Consider the following 21,768-nt stretch of genomic DNA (forward strand, 5'->3'; position numbering starts at 1 on the left):
TATTTCCAGTAGTTCAGGTCTAATAAAGCTAACTGTGAATTGATTAATGTTTGGAAGTTACATTTTTTTCAATCTCTCTCGATTTTGTCTAGTGCCTAACAACACCTGTGCCAATATATCCTATAAATCACGGCTTCTCTATCACTTAAATCTCCGGGTCTCGTCTTCTCAAAGCTCTTCAGAACCTTCTTAGTTACAATGGGACCTTATTATGCTATGTTAGTGATATTTATTAACTCTTCATGTGCATCATGTAATGTACATACAGAGTAAACAATCACAAAACCCATTCAAGTCAGAGTAACAGCGTTAAACAGTCTCTGTCTCTCTCTCTCTCTCTCTCTCTGTGCATATGATATACACACACAGTGGTGTGTCTGTGCAGCGGTATGCTGATAAGAAAGTCATGTATGTATTGATGGTAATATGTATCCTCTGTTACAATCATCAGTCATGTGATTTCCCAGCAGGTGCAGGTGTGTCTCTGTGACCTTAAAACAGAAATATACCAGTCAATTGAAAGAGCACAATCTAGTGTAAAGTAATATGGCACATGTTGGACTTTGAGTCTGTCATATGAGGTGTGTCAGGAGTGATAGAATAGAGTTACTACATTACCTGAGAGAGTCTGTCTGTATTCTTTTCAGAAAGAAACACAGAGCGGAGAGGAACTTACCGAGGTAAGAACTGCAGCCTGCGTTTATTGGACTGTACTTTTGTAAGGCTACATGGGTGTAAAAACTCACCTAGCCTACTGTGTGTCTGGAGGATAACAGGACGATTTAAAAAATATATAGGTGGTTGACAGACGCCATATCCGGATACTCCTCTAATTTCTTTAGGATTTGCATAAGAAATCTGACATCTCTATTCCTTCCCCAATGAAAGAAAACTGCCTCTAAAATTAGTCTCTCTGGGGAGAGAGAGGAGTGGGACACTCCCTCTAAAATGAGTCTCTCTGGGGAGAGAGAGGAGAGGGACACTGCCTCTAAAATGAGTCTCTCTGGGGAGAGAGAGGAGAGGGACACTGCCTCTAAAATGAGTCTCTCTGGGGAGAGAGAGGAGGGGGACACTCCCTCTAAAATGAGTCTCTCTGGGGAGAGAGAGGAGAGGGACACTGCCTCTAAAATGAGTCTCTCTGGGGAGAGAGAAGAGGGGGACAATGCCTCTAAAATGAGTCTCTCTGGGGAGAGAGAAGAGGGGGACACTGCCTCTAAAATGAGTCTCTCTGAGGAGAGAGAGGAGGGGGACACTGCCTCTAAAATGAGTCTCTCTGGGGAGAGAGAAGAGGGGGACAATGCCTCTAAAATGAGTCTCTCTGGGGAGAGAGAGGAGGGGGACACTGCCTCTGAAACAAGTGGTTTTGAAGAACCGGACAATGACGCTAAAAGGTAAGAAACATCCCATCATGCTTAGGGTCATGTATGAAAATGCCCAGTTGCCCATTATTTTGAATAGCATGGCTAGAAGAGGAGATCTCAGTGACTTTGAAAGAGGGGTCTCAAAGGAGCATAGGGGGTTTAAAGGGTGTGTGTGTGTGTATATGTTTTACTTACATTGCAATCATGCATCTTGTATACTCTAGTGTCAATACCATATTTTACTTTTTAGTGATGTAGAATAATTAATACATTGTAGAAAACCGCATTGATTAGGAGAGTGGGGTTCAACGAGACAATTTGTGTTGTGTTGAAGCCCAATCCAACAGGAGAGACCAGTTTCACCTGTACCCAGCTGTCTGTCCATGAAGAGTGACAAGACTATGGGTCATCCAATAGAGTTCAGAAAAGGAACCATATCTACTGAACAAAGGTACAAATCAGGGATGTAATGGGTGTAAATGTAGTTCACACACACACCTTTCTATTTTGTGAATAGCAGAATGCACCAATAGACCAATAGTGTTACACTCATTTAGTGTTTACGTTTCTTGCCTCCGGGTTTAGCGTTTACCTACCTTATTACATCACCATACAGATGCCTCATGCTTACCCCCTATTGGGTCGTTCCATAAGAATTCAATCACTTTGACTGCACCGCTTTAGATTTGAACGAAACCTTCCAAACATGTTTTCCCGTAGTAGAAGTGGTCAGAAAGTGACTTTTTGAACCTGAATGCCAACAAAATTCAGCAGGTAGAGGTGTTCAAAGTTTACCCATATACGCCACCCTACCATGAGAAATCCATCTCTTCATCAATACAAAAGATAAACGGTTGACTTTGATATCATTTGAAAGCCTACAAACAGGTTTGTGAAACTATTTTATAATTTCTTTAAAAATATATATATTATTTTTAAATAGTCATTTTTTTTACCTTTAATGTAAATAATCTGAAATTGCATAAACTCTGATCTTTCTCATTTTCACATATGTTGTAGCTTAGACCCTATTTGACATTTTCTGAGGTGTTTATGTTGTGTCAGTCATCGGTTGAGACACAGCATTCTCTTGAATACAGGGTGGGTGTCATTTCAATCATAGAAACAGAATTCATAGAATGGACCTATACCTTCAGACCACTGCTATTTAGCTGCTACACCATTGAAATTGAATTGAATTTTTAGTCTATACTATTCTATATATTTCAATAGGTTTCCTGTGGAAAATTGACAGTTTAATATAAAACAGTGGATATTCCCACTCAAGTCAACATGCTCTGATGTGTGGACCTGCAACCATGTTTTTGGTACGATTTGAAAGTAGAAATATTTGTTCATTTATCAGCCATAATATGACACCCACTCTGTATTGAAGAAGAGCATGCTGTGTCTCAACTGGGTACAACACAACCACCTCTGATAATGTAAAATAGGGTCTAAGCTACAACATACACTCAGTGACCAGTTTATTAGCTACACCCCATTCACGAAAATGGTTCGCTCCTACAGACAGTGAGTCATGTGGCCATGGCTTGCTACATAAAGCAGGCAGACAGGCATCGAGGTTTTCAGTTACTGTTCGATTGAACGTTACAATGGGCAACACGAGTGACCTAAGTGACTTTGAGCGTGGAATGATCGTCAGTGCCAAGCGCGCCGGTTCCAGTATCTCTGAAACGGCCGGCCTCCTGGGGTTTTCACACGCAACAGGATCTAGGGTTTACTGAGAATGGTGCGACAAACAAAAAACATCCATTCAGTGGCAGTCCTGTGGGCAAAAACAGCTCGTTGATGAGAGGTCGAAGGAGAATGGCAAGAATCGTGCAAGCTAAAAGGCGGGACACAAACAGGCAGATAACGGCACAGTACAACAGTGGTGTGCAGAACGGCATCTCGGAACGCACAACTCGTCGGTCCTTGTCACTGATTGGCTATTGCAGCAGACGACCACACCGGGTTCCACTCCTATCAGTTAAAAACAAGAAGAAGCGGCTCCAGTGGGCACGCGATCACCAACACTGGACAATTGAGGAGTGGAAAAACATTGCCTGGTCCAACGAATCCCAGCTCCTGTTGTGTCATGCTGATGGCAGAGTCAGGATTTGGCATAAGCAGCATGAGTCCATGGCCCCATCCTGCCTGGTGTCAACGGTACAGGCTGGTGGCGGTGGTGTAATGGTGTGGGGAATGTTTTCCTGCACAAGTTAGGTCCCTTTTTACCAATTGAGCTAAGTTTCCATGCCCCGAAGAATTCAGGCTGTTCTGTAGGCAACGGGGGGTCAGACCCGGTACTAGATGGGTGTATCTAATAAACTTGGCACTGAGTGTACAGTGGGGAAAAAATGTATTTAGTCAGCCACCAATTGTGCAAGTTCTCCCACTTAAAAAGATGAGAGAGGCCTGTAATTTTCATCATAGGTACACGTCAACTATGACAGACAAAATGAGAAAAAAAATTCCAGAAAATCACATTGTAGGATTTTTAATGAATTTATTTGCAAATTATGGTGGAAAATAAGTATTTGGTCACCTACAAACAAGCAAGATTTCTGGCTCTCACAGACCTGTAACTTCTTCTTTAAGAGGCTCCTCTGTCCTCCACTCGTTACCTGTATTAATGGCACCTGTTTGAACTTGTTATCAGTATAAAAGACACCTGTCCACAACCTCAAACAGTCACACTCCAAACTCCACTATGGCCAAGACCAAAGAGCTGTCAAAGGACGCCAGAAACAAAATTGTAGACCTGCACCAGGCTGGGAAGACTGAATCTGCAATAGGTAAGCAGCTTGGTTTGAAGAAATCAACTGTGGGAGCAATTATTAGGAAATGGAAGACATACAAGACCACTGATAATCTCCCTCGATCTGGGGCTCCACGCAAGATCTCACCCCGTGGGGTCAAAATGATCACAAGAACGGTGAGCAAAAATCCCAGAACCACACGGGGGGACCTAGTGAATGACCTGCAGAGAGCTGGGACCAAAGTAACAAAGCCACCATCAGTAACACACTACGCCGCCAGGGACTCAAATCCTGCAGTGCCAGACGTGTCCCCCTGCTTAAGCCAGTACATGTCCAGGCCCGTCTGAAGTTTGCTAGAGTGCATTTGGATGATCCAGAAGAGGATTGGGAGAATGTCATATGGTCAGATGAAACCAAAATATAACTTTTTGGTAAAAACTCAACTCGTCGTGTTTGGAGGACAAAGAATGCTGAGTTGTATCCAAAGAACACCATACCTACTGTGAAGCATGGGGGTGGAAACATCATGCTTTGGGGCTGTTTTTCTGCAAAGGAACCAGGACGACTGATCCGTGTAAAGGAAAGAATGAATGGGGCCATGTATCGTGAGATTTTGAGTGAAAACCTCCTTCCATCAGCAAGGGCATTGAAGATTAAACGTGGCTGGGTCTTTCAGCATGACAATGATCCCAAACACACCGCCCGGGCAACGAAGGAGTGGCTTCGTAAGAAGCATTTCAAGGTCCTGGAGTGGCCTAGCCAGTCTCCAGATCTCAACCCCATAGAAAATCTTTGGAGGGAGTTGAAAGTCTGTGTTGCCCAGCGACAGCCCCAAAACATCACTGCTCTAGAGGAGATCTGCATGGAGGAATGGGCCAAAATACCAGCAACAGTGTGTGAAAACCTTGTGAAGACTTACAGAAAACGTTTGACCTGTGTCATTGCCAACAAAGGGTATATAACAAAGTATTGAGAAACTTTTGTTATTGACCAAATACTTATTTTCCACCATAATTTGCAAATATTTAGCCTATTTTTTTTATTTTATTTTTAAATAAATTCATTAAAAATCCTACAATGTGATTTTCTGGATTTTTTTTTCTCATTTTGTCTGTCATAGTTGACGTGTACCTATGATGAAAATTACAGGCCTCTCTCATCTTTTTAAGTGGGAGAACTTGCACAATTGGTGGCTGACTAAATACTTTTTTTCCCCACTGTATATGTTTTTAGATAATTTATGTTAAAGGCCCAGTGCAGTCAAAAACTTTATTTTCCTGTGTTTTATATACATTTCCACTCTATGAGGTTGGAATAATATTGTGAAATTGTGAAAATGATGATAATGCGATTTTAGAGTAAGAGCTGTTTGAAAAGATCGCCTGAAATTTCTGCCTGTTTGGTCGGAGGGAGTTTTGGCCTTTAATAGACCAATAAGAAAGACAGTTCCAAACCTCTCTGCCAATAACAGCCAATTTTCAGTTTTCCCCTCCCACCCAAACCACTCCCAGACAGCCCTAGCTAAATTCTTGCTTGAGAAATTGCTATTTGCTAAGAAGCTATTTTTGTTTATTTTTCACCATTTTAATTGAAAACAATCACAGTAAGTTACTTAATTGTTACCCAGAAATGATTTGATATTGAGATAAAAACGGCTGCATTGGAACTTTAAATGTAATTTTTTTGGAATGTTTTAAAGAAATTATAAAATAGTTTGACAACCCTGTTTGTAAGCTTTCAAATTATATCAAACTCAACTGTTTATCTTTTTCAGCGATGAAGAAATGGATGTCTCATGGTAGGGTGGGGTATGCAAAATGGGTCAACTTTGAGAACCTTTATCTCCTGAATGTTTTGGCATTCAGGTCCAGAAAATCACTTTCTGACCACTTCTACCAGGGGCAAACGTGTATGGAAGGTTCAGTTCAAATCAAAAGGGGTGCAGTCAGAAAGTGATTGAAATCATATTGAAACGACCTTATTACTCCCTGTACTGCTATGCTGGAAGTCTTGTCCTTATGTGCTTCTGATAGTGTCCAGCAGGAGAGACCAGTCTCCCCGGGACCCAGCTGTGTGTCCCTAAAGAGTGACAAGTCTATGGGTCATCCAATAGAGTTCAGTAAGGATAAGCAAAGGTGAGAGTTTATGGGGATAGTTGTGTGGGTTAAGAATATGCGTGTTATTATACATGCCTGCAATGCATTTGTTGTGAGATATTGGGCAGCTACTTATAGATTATCCATGAGGCAGAACCTGGGAAATAACAACTGCATTTTAATAAATTACATTAGACATATTTTCTGCTTTTACTGACTTAACATCAGCCTTTGCAAAGGTTAGAAAGGTTGAAAACACATGATCAAGTCATTGATCAATCAAAAAAAATAAGAATGTCCCAGCTTCCTTTTAGCTTTTCTCTATGTCTATTTCAGATTCTGGAATAATTTGTGTCTGACTATCAGTGTTGGGGAAGCTACTCTGAAAATATAGTTTACCAAGCTACCAATGACTTCACACTGGAAGAAGTTAAGCAACACTAAAGCTACCCCCTTTAAGAAAACTGTAGTTTACTTAACTAAAGTTACTTTGAAAAGTAGTTCACTACATCAAAACTACTCTGTGAATAATGATCATATGTAAATCTGGAATGTCATAGACGACAAATTGCAAGAACAGATCACTTTGGGGTCATATGTTAACAGAATGTGTAATTTAGCCTATTAATCACAAGAACGACGTTTCAAGTGACAATTAGGCAGGTCTGATGCCAAAAAAGAAAGGAACTGATTGCCTACCTCACCCATATTTTAATGTTTAATTTTTTGCCAAAAAGGAGTAGTGTAGTTCCAGGAGCTAGCCTCAAGGTAAAAAGTAATGAACTACTGAAAACACCACCTAGATTTGAATTGAGTTCAACTACCACCAAGCTACTGCAAACTGTAGTTAAATTACTAGTTGAACTATATGTAGTTCACTACTCCCCAACACTGCTGACTATATATTGAAGTGCTCTGGTCTCTTCTGACAGGGTCTTCTGAGACTCCAGACTCAACTGTACCCAGCGGTGTATCCTTCAAGAGTGACAAGTCAATGGGTCATCCACCTAAGTTCAGCGAGGAAGACGCTTCTACTGATCAAAGGTAAGAGTTTATGAGTGAGTAACTCAGCAGACCACACCCTCTCTCTCTGTTCCTCTAAGATCTCCAGTCTTCTGTTCTGTTTATTTCCCAGTGTCCAGTCTCCCCAGAGTCATCAAATGGACCTGTCCTCCATATTCAAGGTGAGCTGACTCATGCCACTATTTTATCCAGTCGAAAACTACACGTGACAAATATAGTTGGGAGCAGCAATGAACAGGGATTTAAAGGATGACAGAAAGGACACACGATCAGTTGGATAAAAAAGCAAGCACTTTGTGTAAAAGACTTAACTCTCAGTTGGTATACTCCACATTAGTGTTCCAAAATACTTAAATAAAGTAGCTGTAATACACTGACTACGCAAGCAGCAGGACTTCCGGTTTCTAATTTTACTGAATAAAATATCCACTTTTCACTACATTCGGCAAGGCAGCAAGATGTGATTATACAGATTTACTAATCACAATATTTCACATTGTTTGTCTGCATAATTTAAATCTAGCATTCATTTGCAAGAGACAAAGTCTTGCTCTAGTATCCTTTGGTGCCAATGACATCTATAGTGCCACCAACTAACTGGTCTGGTGCAGCCATCTCAGGATGCAGTGACTTTATATTCACACAGCTTCTAAGGACGTATACATACAGTGGGGCCGATTTTGCAGGTTTTCCTACTTACAAAGCATGTAGAGGTCTGTAATTTTTATCATAGGTACACTTCAACTGTGAGAGACGGAATCTAAAACAAAATCCAGAAAATCACATTGTATGATTTTTAAGTAATTATTTTGCATTTTATTGCATGACATAAGTATTTGATACATCAGAAAAGCAGAACTTAATATTTGGTACAGAAACCTTTGTTTGCAATTACAGAGATCATACGTTTCCTGTAGGTCTTGACCAGGTTTGCACACACTGCAGCACTCCTCCATACAGACCTTCTCCAGATCCTTCAGGTTTCGGGGCTGTCGCTGGGCAATACGGACTTTCAGCTCCCTCCAAAGATTTTCTATTGGGTTCAGGTCTGGAGACTGGCTAGGCCACTCCAGACCCTTGAGATGCTTCTTACGGAGCCACTCCTTAGTTGCCCTGGCTGTGTGTTTCGGGTCGTTGTCATGCTGGAAGACCGAGCCACGACCCATCTTCAATGCTCTTACTGAGGGAAGGAGGTTGTTGGCCAAGATCTCGCGATACATGGCCCCATCCATCCTCCCCTCAATATGGTGCAGTCGTCCTGTCCCCTTTGCAGAAAAGCATCCCCAAAGAATGATGTTTCCACCTCCATGCTTCACGGTTGGGATGGTGTTCTTGGGGTTGTACTCATACTTCTTCTTCCTCCAAACACGGCGAGTGGAGTTTAGACCAAAAGCTCTATTTTTGTCTCATCAGACCACATGACCTTCTCCCATTCCTCCTCTGGATCATCCAGATGGTCATTGGCAAACTTCAGACGGGCATGGACATGCGCTGGCTTGAGCAGGGGGACCTTGCGTGCGCTGCAGGATTTTAATCCATGACAGCGTAGTGTGTTACTAATGGTTTTCTTTGAGACTGTGGTCCCAACTCTCTTCAGGTCATTGACCAGGTCCTGCCGTGTAGTTCTGGGCTGATCCCTCACCTTCCTCATGATCATTGATGCCCCACGAGGTGAGATCTTGCATGGAGCACCAGACCGAGGGTGATTGACCGTCATCTTGAACTTCTTCCATTTTCTAATAATTGCGCCAACAGTTGTTGCCTTCTCACCAAGCTGCTTGCCTATTGTCCTGTAGCCCATCCCAGCCTTGTGCAGGTCTACAATTTTATCCCTGATGTCCTTACACAGCTCTCTGGTCTTGGCCATTGTGGAGAGGTTGGAGTCTGTTTGATTGAGTGTGTGTACAGGTGTCTTTTATACAGGTAACGAGTTCAAACAGGTGCAGTTAATACAGGTAATGAGTGGAGAACAGGAGGGCTTCTTAAAGAAAAACGAACAGGTCTGTGAGAGCCAGAATTCTTACTGGTTGGTAGGTGATCAAATACTTATGTCATGCAATAAAATGCAAATTAATTACTTAAAAATCATACAATGTGATTTACTGGATTTTTGTATTAGATTCCATCTCTCACAGTTGAAGTGTACCTATGATAAAAATTACAGACCTCTACATGCTTTGTAAGTAGGAAAACCTGAAAAATCGGCAGTGTATCAAATACTTGTTCTCCCCACTGTAAGGTTTACATACCAAATTTCATGGAAGTAGTCTAGCTAATGCGTTATCTATCTAGCATTGCAAATTATCATTTCACTAGCTAGCTACAAGTAAATTTTTTACAATTAAGTCATTTTAGCAGACGCTCTTATCCAGAGCGATTTACAGGAGCAATCAGGGTTAAATGCCTTGCTCAAGGGCACATCGACAGTTTTTTTTTCACGTAGTTAGCTCGGGGATTAGAACCAGCGACCTTTCGGTTACTGGCACAACGCTCTTAACCACTAAGCTACCTGATATGACTCAAACATGGTCCTGTTTTATCAATTGCTGTGCTGATCAATGGACAGTTAGCAAGCCCTCCTCAGCAACATTGTTATTGGGGCGCAGGAATGTTAGATTTGTCTTAACATTTTAAGTTAACTATCATTGAATTTGGTGGTTACTACTGGTTTCAGATCCAAGGCGAGAGAAACTGTCCGCCATATGTTGTGTTTTAGTAAAGGCTCGGAGTGACTTCACATACCTGTAGTACCCCTTTTCCTAACCAAGGTGAATTCTGGTTGTCAGTGGTCTAAAGGGGTGGTCTGGGCCATCTAACTAAAATAAAAATAAAACAGGTGTGTTCTCATTCCCTATTCAAATACCCTTAGTATAACCTGACCCGTTACACACCAAGCAGTGTCTCAGTTGATCATTTGTATTAATAATAAATAATATCTATGAATAAGAAAAACAACATCTCTTATACCGGCTGGGCTTCATATAAGGACCCACAGTTTAATGACCAATAAAATGGACAAGATATGGTCACTTGCAATAAAATTATTCACTCAACCAATAACCAAAACTGTAAGAATGGCAAGAACCTCCCTTTAAAATACCTTGTCAAAGTTGATAAACACAGTTAAACCTATATTCTATAGTAGAGAAAATATAACCTTAATGATACTAATCAAGAATGGTATGCTATACAATCACAAGGATAAATATACAATGGGGGGAACCCGACATCATACCAAAAAATCTATAAATCAAAAACAATGCCAATCCTTCAATCACAGTTGAAATCCCATCCCTACACAGGCTCAGGGGCCTGTGAGGACGGAGCATTCATCGACAGGATTCCTTGTAATCCCTATGTCTCTACTCCTACTACCTTTATTTCTTCAACGTCACTCCTTTCGTCCACTCTTCTCACCGCCTCCAGATAGGAGACATGTTGGACAGCCCTTATTCTTGCTACCTCTGTCTCCTTCACCCTAACAGAGCACTTCAGGAATTCGGGTGCATGTTCGTCACCACAATTGCAGCATTTAGGTTCAGCTGGCATACGATACTCCTCCCGTCTACATACACTTGACCAAATCATTTGCATTTATGACATTGCATGGGTTTGGGCACGAAGGCTCTTACATGGTGTCCCACAAAACCCAAATACACGTAAGAAGGGAGAGACTCTTCTTCAAAAAACAATAGAATGGATGGAGTGGGCTTCCTCACTCCATCGACCATACGGGTCAGTCGGTGTGCACCAACCACTTCATCAAATTCTTAACGTATTTCCTTTGCATTCCTCACACAGTTCTGTCTCTTCTGATCAGAGGAACCCACCGGTTCGCGGGGCGTGTGCGCTATCTGATCTCCCGGGGAAAACGTTCAGATGTTCCAGCAACGCACGGGGCTGTGGGCGCTATCTAGTCTCCTTTGGTAGAGTGGGGTACTGATCCCAATTATATAGAAACCGACTACTTACTCTTAGCGGGATAGATGGCTTGGCTCACGCAGTCCGCAATTGAAACAGCCCGCTAGTGATACACTAGCTAGCCGTCCACTTCAATGGGTCCACTAGCTCACTGATAACCCATTCATAGACGCTGACTACCTTTAGCGCCTATTGACCATAGTATCTTATGGCCGGCGGGGTTTTGTTAAGAGCCCCGATGCTCGTTCTGAAGGTTAAAAGGTTGCTTGCGTTACGGTTTTCGAAATATAAGGAAAGTATCTTTCATATCAGCGAGAAATAATTTTCAAGAAACAAAAGGATAAATTACTACACACACCTTTATAGGGTTAGTGTTCCCACATGGCCATATCTCCATGTTACAGCGCTTGTTAACAGAAGACAGAGGCGGCCAACTGTGCTAATGAACTATCTACTAGCGTGCGCCAAACACCTGTGTGCAAGCTTATGGTTCTGTGCAAAACTGCTACAATAAGTGTATATTTTTTATTTGAAAGATTATTTCTCAATGTTATGAAAGATAAGGGGCATATCAGCATATGTTCCGAAAACCGTTTTGTAAACAATGATTAATTCACATTGCTCCCCCTACGTTCCCTCTGATAGGCTAAGGGGACCTTCACTAAGTAATAGAGAATAGCTCTGGGTTACACACCCAAGAAGCCTCAACCAATTACCCAACGGATATTAATGACTTGACCAGATATGCTATAACCCTACATCTCCCAAAAACAGATGTCCTGCCCCTAGGAACATAAAGATAGCATATTTTAGCATATTAGTGTTTGTGCTAATATGCATCTACTGGTATAGTGTGGCCATCTTTGAATGCATCAACGTTATTTTCTCAAACTCTTTAGGGACTATTGTGATTCCAAAGACCACATTTGGAGTGAATCTGACTTTTAGTCCATGAGAAGATATTTTATGATTATTTTAAGCATTAGTGTTACATAGTCAAAGGGGATTGTACTAATTTTTTAAAGATATCAATGGCAAACGTAATATGGTTCATCATGGTAATGTTGTTGATGACCCTAAATCGTTTTAAGGTGATAGACCATTGCTAAGTGGATTTTAAAAGGATTTAAATGGACACCTAAAATCAAATTTCCTGATTTATCAGTAACTCAGCCATCTCTTGACCAATTCCTTAGCTTTTCTCAAACGAAGTTATGATATGTACCATGGGCCTGCCTTCTGATATTGGACTTATGGTCCATGAGAATACGTTTTTCAAAGGTTTTCCAAAATTCCAAAGATGGAGGAAAATCTATCCTGACGGACCTTATGGGTTCTTGAGGCAAATTTGTTCAGCATGAGGAAAGACACCTACATACAAAGTTTCAAGTCTCTAGATCAAATGGGGGGAGGAGATAAGAGGGTTTAAGTGAGACTGCCTATAACAGCACCACCTATAGGCCAATCGGTGCCATTATTTTTGACTGAGTTCCTCATGGCATCTACTTTCTGTGTGCCATATTAGAAAACAAGTTATCAATCTATGCTTGAGTTGTTTGACCATGGGAAAAGGGGGGGAAAACAAATCCAAGAATAAGGGGGAAATAAATCTAAGAATAACAATAGGGGAAAACAAATCTAAGAATAACAATAGGTTTCATCCCTAATAAAACCAGCAGCACTGAGGGCCTTGAGGCCTGGGTTTGAATACTCCCTGGTATATCAAAACATATACAGTTGAAGTCGGAAGTTTACATACACTTAGGTTGGAGTCATTAAAACTCGTTTTTTAACCACTCCACAAATTTGTTGTTAACAAACTATAGTTTTGGCAAGTCGGTTAGGACATCTACTTTGTGCATGACACAAGTAATTTTTCCAAGAATTGTTTCCAGACAGATTATTTCACTTATAATTCACTGTATCACAATTCCAGTGGGTCAGAAGTTTACTGTGCCTTTAAACAGCTTGGAAAATTCCAGAAAATGATGTCATGGCTTTAGAAGCTTCTGATAGGCTAATTTACATAATTTGAGTCAATTGGAGGTGTACTTTATTTTTTATTTTTTGTCATTTAGCAGACGCTCTTATCCAGAGCGACTTACATTTAGTGAGTGCATACATTACCTGTCGATGTATTTCAAGGCCTACCTTCAAACTCAGTGCCTCTTTGCTTGACATCATGGGAAAATCAAAAGAAATCAGCCAAGACCTCAGAAAAAAAAAATGTAGACCTCCACAAGTCTGGTTCATCCTTGGGAGCAATTTCCAAACGCCTGAAGGTACCACGTTCATCTGTATAAACAATAGTACGCAAGTATAAACACCATGGGACCACGCAGCCGTCATACCGCTCAGGAAGGAGACGCGTTCTGTCTCCTAGAGATTAACGTACTTTGGTGCGAAAAGTGCAAATCAATCCCAGAACAACAGCAAAGGGCCTTGTGAAGATGCTGGAGAAAACAGGTACAAAAGTATCTATATCCGCAGTAAAAACTAGTCCTATATCGACATAACCTGAAAGCCCGCTCAGCAAGGAAGAAGCCACTGCTCCAAAACCACCATAAATAAGCCAGACTACGGTTTGCAACTGCACATGGGGACAAAGATCGTACTTTTTGGAGAAATGTCCTCTGGTCTGATGAAACAAAAATAGAACTGTTTGGCCATAATTACCATCGTTATGTTTGGAGGAAAAAGGGGGTCGCTTGCAAGCCGAAGAACACCATCCCAACCGTGAAGCACGTTCTGGCAGCATCATGCTGTGGGGGTGCTTTGCTGCAAGAGGGACTGGTGCACTTCACAAAATAGATGGCATCATGAGGAAGGAAAATTATGGATATATTGAAGCAACATCTCAAGACATCAGTCAGGAAGTTAAAGCTTGGTCGCAAATGGGTCTTCCAAATGGACAATGACCCCAAGCATACTTCCAAAGTTGTGGCAAAATGGCTTAAGGACAACAAAGTCAAGGTATTGGAGTGGCCATCCAAAAGTCCTGACCTCAATCCTATAGAAAATGTGTGGGAAGAACTGAAAAAGCGTGTGCGAGCAAGGAGGCCTACAAACCTGACTCAGTTACACCAGCTCTGTCAGGAGGAATGGGCCAAAATTCACCCAACTTATTGTGGGAAGCTTGTGGAAGGCTACCCGAAACGTTTGACCCAGGTTAAACAATTTAAAGGCAATGCTACCAAATACTAATTGAGGTATGTAAACTTCTGACCCACTGGGAATGTGATGAAAGAAATACAAGCTGAAATAAATCATTCTCTCTACTATTATTCTGACATTTCACATTCTTAAAATAAAGAGGTGATCCTAACTGACCTAAGACAGGGCATTTTTACTAGGATTAAATGTCAGGAATTGTGAAAAACAGAGTTTAAATGTATTTGGCTAAGATGTATGTAAACTTCCGACTTCAACTGTAAAAACAGCTTGGAAAGGTCCCATCATAACACATTTATAAAAACATTTTTATGTTTGTTTCAACAGTCGGTTGAAGCCAACATCATTACTTTTATGAAGAGTGAGTTGAAGAGGTTCGAGAGGCTTCTGAGTCCATGCTTTGAGAGTCAGGGAGAAGATGAGGAAGTGGTGGACAGTGAAGATGAGAAGAAGCAGAAGAGTGCCAGAGAGGCGGCTCTGAAGATCACACTGCACGTCCTGACGAACATGGATCAGAAGGAGCTCGCTGACACACTGGAGAAAAGTAAGAACTCTATGCCTTTAGTCTTCAATGCCTCATGGGTCGTTCTTGAAATGCAGTGGCATTTGTGTCCCTCGCCTTTGCAACCGTGAAAAACACTTTAAAATGGCAAATAGGTACACATCATACATGTTTTTATTGGTATTGAACTGTTTATCAATTATAAAACTTAATGCAAGTCCTTTATACTGCAAAACTTTATGTTTATGCATTTTTAAAGTACTTATGGCAAGCAAATTGGCTTTCCCCAGTATTGATGAGTAGAGTTGTAGTGACATGTTTTGGGGATTTAGAGATATCTATCTATTATTTTGAATGCTAGAAAGTAAACAAAAGTATTTAATATAGTGTATAGATCAATAAAAATACCTTATTTTTTTACAAATACAGTGGGGAAAAAAGTATTTAGTCAGCCACCAATTGTGCAAGTTCTCCCACTTAAAAAGATGAGAGAGGCCTGTAATTTTCATCATAGGTACACGTCAACTATGACAGGCAAAATTAGGAATGGTATTTTGGCCCATTCCTCCATGCAGATCTCCTCTAGAGCAGTGATGTTTTGGGGCTGTCGCTGAGCAACACAGACTTTCAACTCCCTCCAAAGATTTTCTATGGGGTTGAGATCTGGAGACTGGCTAGGCCACTCCAGGACCTTGAAATGCTTCTTACGAAGCCACTCCTTCGTTGCCCGGGCGGTGTGTTTGGGATCATTGTCATGCTGAAAGACCCAGCCACGTTTCATCTTCAATGCCCTTGCTGATGGAAGCAGGTTTTCACTCAAAATCTCACGATACATGGCCCCATTCATTCTTTCCTTTACACGGATCAGTCGTCCTGGTCCCTTTGCAGAAAAACAGCCCCAAAGCATGATGTTTCCACCCCCATGCTTCACAGTAGGTATGGTGTTCTTTGGATGCAACTCAGCATTCTTTGTCCTCCAAACAAGACGAGTTGAGTTTTTACCAAAAAGTTATATTTTGGTTTCATCTGACCATATGACATTCTCCCAATCCTCTTCTGGATCATCCAAATGCACTCTAGCAAACTTCAGACGGGCCTGGACATGTACTGGCTTAAGCAGGGGGACACGTCTGGCACTGCAGGATTTGAGTCCCTGGCGGCGTAGTGTGTTACTGATGGTAGGCTTTGTTACTTTGGTCCCAGCTCTCTGCAGGTCATTCACTAGGTCCCCCCGTGTGGTTCTGGGATTTTTGCTCACCGTTCTTCTGATCATTTTGACCCCACGGGGTGAGATCTTGCATGGAGCCCCAGATAGAGGGAGATTATCAGTGGTCTTGTATGTCTTCCATTTCCTAATAATTGCTCCCACAGTTGATTTCTTCAAACCAAGCTGCTTACCTATTGCAGATTCAGTCTTCCCAGCCTGGTGCAGGTCTACAATTTTGTTTCTGGTGTCCTTTGACAGCTCTTTGGTCTTGGCCATAGTGGAGTTTGGAGTGTGACTGTTTGAGGTTGTGGACAGGTGTCTTTTATACTGATAACAAGTTCAAACAGGTGCCATTAATACAGGTAACGAGTGGAGGACAGAGGAGCCTCTTAAAGAAGAAGTTACAGGTCTGTGAGAGCCAGAAATCTTGCTTGTTTGTAGGTGACCAAATCCTTATTTTCCACCATAATTTGCAAATAAATTCATAAAAAATCCTACAATGTGATTTTCTGGATTTTCTTTCCTCAATTTGTCTGTCATAGTTGACGTGTACCTATGATGAAAATTACAGGCCTCTCTCATCTTTTTAAGTGGGAGAATTTGCACAATTGGTGGCTGACTAAATACTTTTTTTCCCCACTGTATAATGTGTCCCTAAGTTTTATGTCATTGGTGTTACCGCCTTGAAAATCACTAATTACAAAGATATACAAGGACCTTGAGCATTCCAGTGACAAACCGTTTTCGGGGGAGGAGTCTATATTAAAGACAATTCTTAGCTAATCACACCCTTTTAGTATGTCATAAATTTGAGGATTCCATAGATAATTGGTTGTCTAAATACAAAGTGTCATTGGTGTTACTCAATGAAAATGAAGGGAAATTACATTGTGAGCAAAATGATTAATTATATTACTTTAGTAAATTACCTTATATTTTAGCATCTGTGGCCTCCATTCGAGAAAATCCTCAATTACCAAAAATGTGTCATTGGTGTTACCGTCATTTGTGTTACTACGCCTACTGGTGGAACAATGTTATCATAATAGAACAATTATTCAAAATTATTAAACTGCCATATTAGTTGATATAGAATGGGAAGATGTTTTAAATCTAGATTATTTTTTTAAAATCCTAAATGCCATGCCCAAATGCACCATAATTTGAAGAATGAACCTCATGTATGTCCAGAGAAATATCACTGAGAATTTCTGTAAATACACTCTCCCTAATCTACATGTCTATATTAAATGTATCTTCTTCGAGCTAATCTGTTTGCAAAAGCACACAGTGTATAAGAGAGGCCTATAAGCTTGTTTGCTTGAAAGTATACACTGTAATACATAGCTGCTTGAAGCCCTGAATGTATCTGTAGTAACATGTTAACATTAATGCTATCTAAATTGTCAGGTCTTTTGGGTGAGCTTACTGTGTGCCAACTTAGACTCAAGTCCAACATGAAGAGGAGGTGTGAGCGTGTCTTTGAGGGAATAGCAAAACAGGGAAACCCAACACTTCTCAATAAGATCTACACAGAGCTCTACATCACAGAAGGTGGAAGTGGACTGGTCAATAAGTTACATGAAGTGAGACAGATTGAGACGGCATCTAGAAGAGCAGCAACACAAGAGATACCAATCAAGTACAACGACATCTATAAAGCCTTACCTGGACAAGACAAACGTATCAGAACAGTGCTGACAAAGGGAGTCGCTGGCATTGGAAAAACATGCAGAAGTTCATTCTAGACTGGGCTGAAGAAAAAGCGAATCATGATGTCCACTTGATATTTTCTCTCCCTTTTCGAGAGCTGAATCTGATGAAGAAAAAACACAGCTTGGTTGAACTTCTCAATCACTTCTTCATAGAAACCAAAGAATCAGGGATAACAGACTTTGAAAAGTACAAAGTTATGTTTGTCTTTGATGGTCTGGATGAGTGTCGACTTCCTTTAGACTTCCAGAATAATGAGAACTGTTGTGATGTCATAGAGCCAACTTCAGTGGATGTCCTACTGACAAACCTCATCAAGGGAAATCTGCTTCCCTCTTCTCTCCTCTGGATCACCTCTCGACCTGCAGCAGCCAATCAGATCCTTCCTGAGTGTGTTGACCGTGTGACAGAAGTACGAGGGTTTAACGACCCACAGATAGAAGAGTACTTCAGGAAGAGAATCAGTGATGTGAACCTGGCCAACAGAATCATCAAGCATTTGAAGTCTTCAAGGAGCATTTACATCATGTGCCACATACCAGTCTTCAGTTGGATTTCAGCCACAGTTCTCGAAGAAATGTTGCGTGAGGCAGAGAGCAGAGATTTGCCCAAGACTCTGACTCAAATGTACTCACAATTCCTGGTGTTTCAGACCAAACAGAGTGGTCAGAAGTATCTTGGAGATCTTGCATTGGATCATTATTGGAACAAAACTACCATCCTGGCATTGGGAAAACTGGCTTTTCAGCAGCTGGAAAAGGGCAATCTGATCTTCTACGAGGAAGACCTGAGAGAGTGTGGCACTGATGTCACAGAAGCATCAGTGTACTCAGGAGTGTGCACAGAGATCTTTAGAGAGGAGTTTGGGCTGCACCAGGAGAAGGTCTACTGCTTTGTGCATCTGAGCATTCAAGAGTTTCTGGCAGCTTTATTTGTGTTTCTCACATTCAACAATGACACTGTAAATGTAATGTCTGAACACAAAACAACCAGGAAACTTCAGACATCCAAAGACACAGCTGCAACAATCCTCTACAAGAGGGCAGTGGACAAGGCCTTACAGAGTGAGAATGGACATCTGGACCTGTTCCTCCGCTTCTTTCTCGGTCTCTCACTGGAGTCCAATCAGACTCTCCTTCGAGGCCTACTGACACAGACAGGAAGCAGCTCAGAGACCAATGAGAAAACAGTCAGATACATCAAGGAGAAGATCAGGGAGAATCCCTCTCCAGAGAGATGCATCAATCTGTTCCACTGTCTGAATGAGCTGAATGACCATTCACTAGTAGAGGAGATCCAAAGCTACGTGAGCTCAGGAAGTCTGGCCAAAGAAGAACTCTCTCCTGCACAGTGGTCAGCTCTTCTCTTTGTGTTACTAACTTCAGAAGAGGAGCTGGATGTGTTTGACCTGAAGAAGTACATCAGATCAGATGAAGGTCTGGTGAGGCTGCTGCCAGTGGTCAAGGCTTCCAGAACAGCTCTGTAAGTACTTTAAATGAAAACTTTCGTCATCAGACAGAACACTAATACAAACAAAGATATGGGTTGATTTCTTAACATCAACCCATATAGTGGTCTTTTTTCTTCCTAAGGCTGAATGGATGTAACCTCACAGAGAAATGCTGTCAGTCGTTGGCCTCAGTTCTCAGCTCAGACTCCTCACACCTGAGAGAGCTGGACCTGAGTGGCAATGACCTGCAGGATTCAGGAATGGAGCTGCTCTCTGCTGGACTGAAGAATCCACTCTGTCCACTGGAGAAACTCAAGTAAAACAACAAATCCCCAAATCGGGTCAAATTGAATGAAAGAAAGTTTCAAGAGCTGTTCATAAAGTTTATGATGACCCTATATGAATTTCAATTAATCTTACTTTCTCTTTAGGCTGAAGCAATGTAACATCAAAAACAGTAAAGCATTGGCTTCAGTTCTCTGCTCAAACTCAAGTCTGATAGAGCTGGACCTGAGTGACAATGACCTGCAGGATTCAGGAGTGATACAACTCTCTGTTGGACTGGGGAATCCAAGTTGTAAACTAAAGATACAACTCTCTGTTGGACTGGGGAATCCAAGTTGTAAACTAAAGATACAACTCTCTGTTGGACTGGGGAATCCAAATTGTAAACTAAAGATACAACTCTCTGTTGGACTGGGGAATCCAAGTTGTAAACTAAAGATACAACTCTCTGTTGGACTGGGGAATCCAAGTTGTAAACTAAAGATACTAAGGTTAGTCTTCCACACTGTGTTCATTATCTAACCCTACCATAACTGAGCCCCTTACTGTTAATATTCTGAGATTATGTACTTTCTCAAACAATGATAATATTATACTAAATACTGAAGACTAATCTGGTAGACTCTTATCGGACATCTAGATGACACCAGTGTATATTTCTCTGAGAGTGAGATTCCTCTTTCTGCAGGCTGTCATTCTGTGGAGTCACAGAGGAAGGTTGTGCTTTTCTAGCTTCAGCTGTCAGCTCAAATCCCTCCCACCTGAGAGAGTTGGACCTGAGCTACAATAACCCAGGAGACTCAGGGAAACTGCCCGCTACTCTACTGGAGGATCCAGACTTTAAACTGCAGACACTCAGGTAAAAACATTAACATTGGTTATAATGTCCCACCAAAAAGATAAATCCATGATTCTAACCATAACTGAGGCTTTGAAAGTGTCACTCAATCACTGTCTGTTCTTCTGCTGTTCCTCCAGTGTGGACCATGATTCAGAGTGCTGGTTAAAATCAGCACTGAGAAAATGTAAGTCTCAATACCATTTGTGAATCAGCGTAAAATTACTGTTGTTTAATGTTATCCGGGGGGGGGGGGGGGGAATTATTTGGAATATATGAGATTATACTTCATTTTCAAAAAATGCTACCAATACATTTCTCTATAATCTAAATAGACTTGAAATAATACTAAACAACGATGCCAAACTATTATATTGCTCTGTTATGTATCATCAGATGCCTGTGAGCTCACACCGGACCTCAACACCATACACCCTCAACTGTACCTGACTCGGGGGAACAGGAAGGTGGTGCATGACTCCAAAAGACGTCAGATAAACTATCCTGAGCATCCAGAGAGGTTTGACCAGTGGACTCAGATGCTGTGTAGAGAGCCTCTTTCTGGGCGCTGCTACTGGGAGGCAGAGTGGGAGGGTTATGGGGCTTATGTAGGGCTGACATATAGAAGACTTGTTAGGAAAGGAGGGAATAATGACTGTGTGATTGGCTACAATGACATGTCCTGGAGTTTGTACTGCAATGACAAGTCCTATGATGCCTTTCATAACATAAAGAGCACCCCCATCCTTTTACCGTGCTCCCACTCCCGCAGAGTAGGAGTGTATCTGGATTGGCAAGGTGGTACCCTGTCCTTCTACAGTGTCTCCTCTGACACTGACCCACCTGCACACATTCCATGCCACATTCACTGAGCCACTTTACGTCGTGCTATGGCCTTGGCTTGACTCAGCTATTACCCTGTGCAAAGTAAGACAGTTCTGAGTCCTCAGGCAAGTCACCCTCCTGCACCGGCACACATATTCTAGTCCTGTTTATACCTGGCGCTATGACATGAGTCCTTTGTCCTGATCTTGTCCCCATTCTGATTGTGCCCACATTTGTAGAAAGGTGTAGACACTCAAAAGACACATTATCTGATTGTGATCAGATCATCCTGACCACCTCCGGAGGTAGGTGGTCAGGATGTTGCTCGCAGACCCGCGAGCAACTGCAGCCCCTCATGATGAGTTCAGATTTTTTGTGGCCCCCACCCTTATAAAAGTTGCCCATCCCTGCTCTAAATCATTGACAGGTGGCAGCATTGACTTATGGCATAAATGTGTCTTAAATAAATTAATCAATATTATTTTTTAAAGAATATCCAGCAAATAATTTGTATACAGGGAGGGAGGAAATATGGTCACTATGCGGACACAGTGGACGGATGAGGGACACATTTTAATAGCATGTGTAGACGCATATCTGAAAATGTGGGC

General features: G+C 41.6%; 1 pseudogene across 1 annotated transcript; it reads left to right on the forward strand.

Annotated features, from left to right (window-relative positions):
• Positions 1-2,977: 2,977 nt before the first annotated feature.
• On the forward strand, positions 2,978-21,274 carry LOC311139323 (NLR family CARD domain-containing protein 3-like; annotated as a pseudogene). The gene is made up of 10 exons: positions 2,978-3,047; positions 7,155-7,266; positions 7,358-7,406; positions 14,665-14,881; positions 17,457-19,241; positions 19,352-19,525; positions 19,641-19,805; positions 20,183-20,353; positions 20,473-20,519; positions 20,729-21,274. The product of its transcript is annotated as an NLR family CARD domain-containing protein 3-like (transcript).
• The last annotated feature ends 494 nt before the right edge of the window (positions 21,275-21,768 follow it).

This window comes from Coregonus lavaretus (genome assembly GCF_964263955.1).
Source record: "Coregonus lavaretus genome assembly, chromosome: 13".
Lineage (NCBI taxonomy): Eukaryota > Metazoa > Chordata > Actinopteri > Salmoniformes > Salmonidae > Coregonus > Coregonus lavaretus.